A 6000-nucleotide genomic window follows, 5' to 3' on the forward strand; every position below is an offset into this window, starting at 1 on the left:
GGTCCACCCAAAGTTATATTTCACTGACATTCGTGGAACTTATTTCAAATGGAATATTCAGACATAAGTTATCATTTTACGACTATTTACTTGTATCTAATCTGACTTCTATGGTCCACGGTCTTAAAGAGATCCATTCATATATAACTAACATGTTTTCTTCTAAATATGTCTCTAAGTTTCTTATGACATATGGACGTTAAGGAAATCAAACCAAGTCTAGTATATGAATGAAATGTTCCTACGTCACGTACATCATTGAAACTTCTCATGTAGCTTTCAAAGAGATTCGAAGATCAGTGGGAGCATTAAGTATCTTAATCATAACTTGTAAGATTTTCAAGAGGTGGGGGTGAAAACTTGATATTAACTCAATTACACCTCTTGTACAAGACATTGCTCCAACACAAAATTGTTTCATCATAACTTATCTCCTTAGAATTCAACAATACTCTTACAAAAGTTTCATTGGTACTTAAATATGGGCATAATCAGATTTCTTATCATAACTAAAGTAATCCTCAAAATAAGAGAAACTACAACGACTAGTTTCTCCATTAGAATCTACTGGCATTTAAATATTGACCCTAAGCATGCCAATTTCCTAAAGGTTTCTAAGGTCAGTGGGAGCAGTAAAAGTCCTTAAAATGACTTATCATAAGTACAAGAGGCGGGGGAAAAGAGTTATTTAATTTTACTCCAAATTTAACTCCGATTACACTTCTTGTACACTATACTGCACCAACTCTTATACACTTAGAATCCTGAAAATGATAGCAACCTAAACAAGAGCTAATCCATAAAAAACCGAAACTTCTAATAAACCCAATAATTAACTCAGGAGGTCATCTAGGTTTTAAAAACCTACTAACTTTGATGATTATATAACCTCCTTAACTAAAGTTGAAATGGATGATGAAAAGTTTACTGATCCATCATCTTCTAATTAAACCATTAATATCAATCAATCTTCTGAATGGAATAAAGCTATCATTAGCAATCTAAATTAAATTCTATAAGTCAAAATAACGTTTGGGTTTTGGTTGAATCACCTAAGAGTGTTCATAACTAAACTAAATCATAATATAAACGTTAAGACACTAAGAATCACGATTGATTATTAAATGTTATATTCAAGAGGGAATAAATCATCAAGGAATCTTTCCCATATTACAAAAGATTTCTTTGAGGATCATCATTGTTGTTCAAGTAGCTTATAATATTTAAGAGCTACATTACATGAACATTTAAACAACTTTTCCTAACAACTGGCTTGCATATTTATATGTTCATAAAGCAACTTGAAGTTCTAAACTGAAGGTCAAAGAACATTTAGTCTGTAAGTCAATATAATCCATTGATGGGTTAATGCAAACATCAAAATGTGATGAAACCTTTATACAATATTTTTATCAACAGTTAAGTGGATCAATGTACCTACCTCAAGATGAGTGGGAGCAACTAAAAACAAACTTGTCCTTATATAGATGATATTCTTTTGACAAGCATATGTTACATAAGTCTAAGTATTGTTTATACGTACTTTGATCTCAAGAGATATCTCTTACGTGATAGATATCATAACATACTAAGATAGACCCGAAGGGACATTATTTTTGTTCTATAAGTATTAACTTAAAAGGGTCCTTGTGCATGTAACACACAATAACGCTCTCCTTTAGAGGATAATAGGATCACTGAGATTATTTCCTTATGCTTCATTAAGTAGAAGCCTTATATAGGTACAAGTCTATACTCGTTCAGATATTACTCGAATTGCAACACACTAGATATGTCTAGATTAACGCGAAGCATCTAAAAGAGTATTGAAATATCTTTAAAGGAAACGAGGGGCTATAATTTAAAAGAATAAGTGAGAATTCAAACCGGTTGATTACTCTAAACTTCGTCATATTCAAAAATAAGAAAATGTAATTTTCGGGATATATTCTTATGTCAGAAGATAATCTATCTCATGGAGAAGTCATAATGAACTGATAACAACAATTTAAATTTTAACTACATAATATGTTGATTAAATCTCAATGCAATTGTCAATAAATGTTGTTGAAAATTTATCATTGGACTCATAATTTAATTAACTCCATATATATTATATATATTGAAGACTTATTGTGATAAAGTCAGCTACCATGTTTTCTCAAACAGTAACAGTTCAAGAGGTGCTGCATTAAATTTTGATATGAAATAAATTATTCGTTTATGAACGAATTGAGGAAACTAAATTCTCATATCGAATACATTCATGATATGCTTAAGGATCCTATAACTAAAGGTCTATTACCCATAAGTCTTATGAAAGCGTTTATAATAAAGACGGGATTATTTATGACCATGTATAATAGTATATCGTTATATGAATGGCCAACTATTATTGACTAATTATTAATTTTCCTCATTGGTTTTGATTTTGTATGTCTCTTAATATGTTCTGCATGCGTAATGACATATAGACAAATTAATATACAAATCAAATATCTGAAGGGCTTACTTATAAAATTTTGATCATAACCACTTAGGTTTTAAACAAGGACTGCAGTATGATTAATGGGGGTCTAGAGCTGATGTTCAATTCAATGACTGTATTTCTCTGCTCCAGTTTGAGTTTAAAGCTAAAATGAGTGTTAAAATCTGCAGACTAATCTAATACTCATAATAAATGATTATTCGGCCAAGTGGGAGAATGTAAGAATAAATATATGGATATATATATTTATGTGTGGCCATCATTATCATTTATATAATAATAGATCAAAATTAATTAAATCATACCTTATTAATAATTAGCTAGGTAATTGTTGATGGACCATATTACCTTTACTTGCTAATTAAGGGTTTCCCCTTAGATGTATATAAATATACGGAAGAGATTAATTAACATCATCATAAGAAAAACCTAGCTCTCATATTAAGTAATTAGTGACCCCTATATCTCTCCATAATTCGGTTTCCTCAAGAACCCTAATCCCCATCACTAACATACATCCTAAAGGGGAACTCGACCAAGCTGACTATCATGTCGTCTACATCCTTCTCCGGGCGGTTACTACTTCCCCTACAGTAACAGGTATGTTTTACTTAAGGGTTTATCATAACATTTATGTTTTCTATTACATACGTGAAGAACTGATTAACAAAGTTTTGTTAAGGAATAATTTATTTATGAAAAAAAAACACACACACAATAAATAGTAGGTGCCTAAATCTCACATTGGGGGCTCACAAGAAATGTCCAATCTCAAATGTCAACAACGTGTTTTATGTCCATTACTTGTGTTTCAAATAAGAGTAAAAAGCAACAAAGAGAACATGAACTCCCGTGCATATAAAACCTACAACATTAACTATTTTAAGGATTCGAAGTAATTATCAATTATAAGATAGGTCGCAAGCTATACGATCTTCTTAATTTGACATTATTATAGTTAGATAATCATTAAAAAAAACTATTGTAATTTGTAAGTGTGAGAACTGAGAAGTAAATAAACCAAGGGATCTCACATTTTATATCTCACATTGATATAAAATCTTCTTAGGTCTTAAAATTGTTATGAAATTTTCCTTCCAAAGAAAAGTTACATGGTTGATTTTAAAATCATAGTCATATCTCCAAACAGCAACCGGATTGTATATGACCGGAATATTCCTCCGGCACATCTGCCTTTATCCACGTGGAGCTCCCCATATCTAGCCGGTACAACCCAAGGCTTCCACGCGATCCATCAGATCCGGCCACCAGCAACCGACCTCCACATTCGATCATACAAGAGACCCAGTTCACATCGTTTGGTATCCTTGTCATAAAGTTATAATTCAGCGTTACCACTGCCCCATCATGATACATGTATATCGCCCCATCCCCACTGTCCACACACGTTTGTGGACACATGTCAGCTCTCAAAAAGTCATCAACTATCGGGTCCCACTGCCACGAACACGGGTCAAACGTCTCTGCGCTTTTCCCAAATTGCCCTTGCATTAATGTTTCATAACCACCAATGACATAAAACTTGCCACGGTGGAACACAACTTTACATTCGTCCCGCTCAGTCGCCATGTCAGCAACTAACGTCCATTTATCTTCCGCCACGTCATACATCATTCCCGACCGGAGTGCATTCTTCTCGGTATCATGTCCGCCGGCGACAAACACCCACCTCTCATTATCCGACGCACACCCAAAAAACAACCTCGTACACCCCGGCATATCGCGCCTACGCCACCACGTGGCGGACGCAAAATTATACACGTATACATTACTAGACGCCTCCCAATTATCCGGGTTTAACCCGCCCATAACCACAAGATTAAACCCGACCGGAGCAATCCGGCAAAAAAGCGGCAACCCGTTTGAAAACCCGGGAATCTCCGGCAAGCCGGTCCAATTACCCGTTTCCGGGTCGTAAACCGTGAGACGGTAAACCGGTTTAATCGAATATTTACTCGACCCTGACTTTGACTTCCGGTTGGAGTCAGTTTGAGATTGCACCATGACGATGACATGGCGGCTGAGACCGGCGGCATTCCGGCGGTTGCGAAACGACGGGAAGTGAATCTCCGACTGCCAGCTCCTGCAGACGGTGACGGCGGATGGGAGGTGGCTGTAAGGGAGTCGAATCAAGCACTCTAAGCTGACGTCATTGGGTAGACCTGGTATAAGCTCCATGGGTAATGATTATTGTTATTATTTATAATGGTGATGAGAGATATTAAAGTTAAGAGATGACTCATGAGGGAATCGGCGAAAGAGTGACGATGTTGCATTGGAGTTGGAGGTTAAATATAAATAGCGAGGGAAAGTGTATGTATGTATTAAATGAAATAGGAGATAAAGGAGTGGGGTTCTTTGGTAGCCTATTGATTGATAGTTGATACTAAATTTAAAAGCCTATTTTTTAATGTCTTATGATCTTTTAATAGTTAAGAGGTAACCATTCAAACTTAAGATTATCTTTTAATCATTAAGAAGTTACCAAACAGTCCTTAAGTTAGAGCATTTCCAATCAATTCTTCATTTTCATTTCTAAAATTACATTAAAATCACTATATTTTTTCACTTTTTTCAATTAAATAATACTTTTTTATACATTTATCATTACATTTTATTTTTTCTTCACTCACAAGCACTTTAAAAAAATATTAAAAAGATTTAGAGTGTGAAAAATGTTTCTTCAAATTTAACCATGAATAGTAAATTTTCTCTATCATCTACTCATAACCATACTCTAAAAAATGGAGAATACACTCACATAAATATGGAGAACCTATTGGGAATGCTCGTCTGGTGAGGTGGACTTTTATCTCGTGTTCCGTCATTTGAAATGACAGAAGTGATAAAGTTATATTCTGTCTAGTCATTTCAAATGACGGATCCCACCACCCTATAATCCGCCACTTTGACTGGCAAATCTCGTATTTCAAAGTAGCCTACCTCTATAATTTGAAAGACATCTGCCCTTTGAAATCACAAGTACGGATAAGACATCCGTTATTTCAAATGATAAACGTGAATAGTAATTTTTCTGACCGATTTGACGGCTGATGCATGTCCTTTTTGATCCCTACTATTCACATTTGTCATTTATGTTTATAACTTTATACAAATATTTTTTAGGTTAAATATTACTAATATTAATTCAATAGAAAACGTAGCAATATTAACTTTTGGTGGGTTTTCGTCTAAGAGGTGTCACACCCCGACCCAAATGTTAACTCTAGGTTGGTTGTTGTCACACCCCGACCAAAGGCGGCGGAACATGCCGAGGTGTAACGATTGTCCATAAGCACATGACACTAATTAAAGTGACAGTATTTAATAAACTCATTTCATTTCGCAACATCGAAAATGTCACATAACAATTATCCATAAAATAATCATAAACAAGATATCACAAAATATGGCAAATTTGGTATTGTTCATTTTTACTAATATCCAAAGGTCTTTGATGTCGTTTTCTTCACAATCATAAATCAACAAAG

General features: G+C 34.4%; 1 pseudogene; it reads right to left on the reverse strand.

Moving 5' to 3' along the window:
• Window positions 1-3622: 3622 nt before the first annotated feature.
• On the reverse strand, window positions 3623-4687 carry LOC143544580 (F-box/kelch-repeat protein At1g80440 pseudogene; annotated as a pseudogene).
• Between the last annotated feature and the right edge of the window lie 1313 nt (window positions 4688-6000).

This window comes from Bidens hawaiensis, unplaced genomic scaffold, assembly GCF_021521415.1.
Source record: "Bidens hawaiensis isolate Kalapana, Puna unplaced genomic scaffold, B.hawaiensis_p1.1 tig00013629_1, whole genome shotgun sequence".
Classification (NCBI taxonomy): Eukaryota; Viridiplantae; Streptophyta; class Magnoliopsida; order Asterales; family Asteraceae; genus Bidens; species Bidens hawaiensis.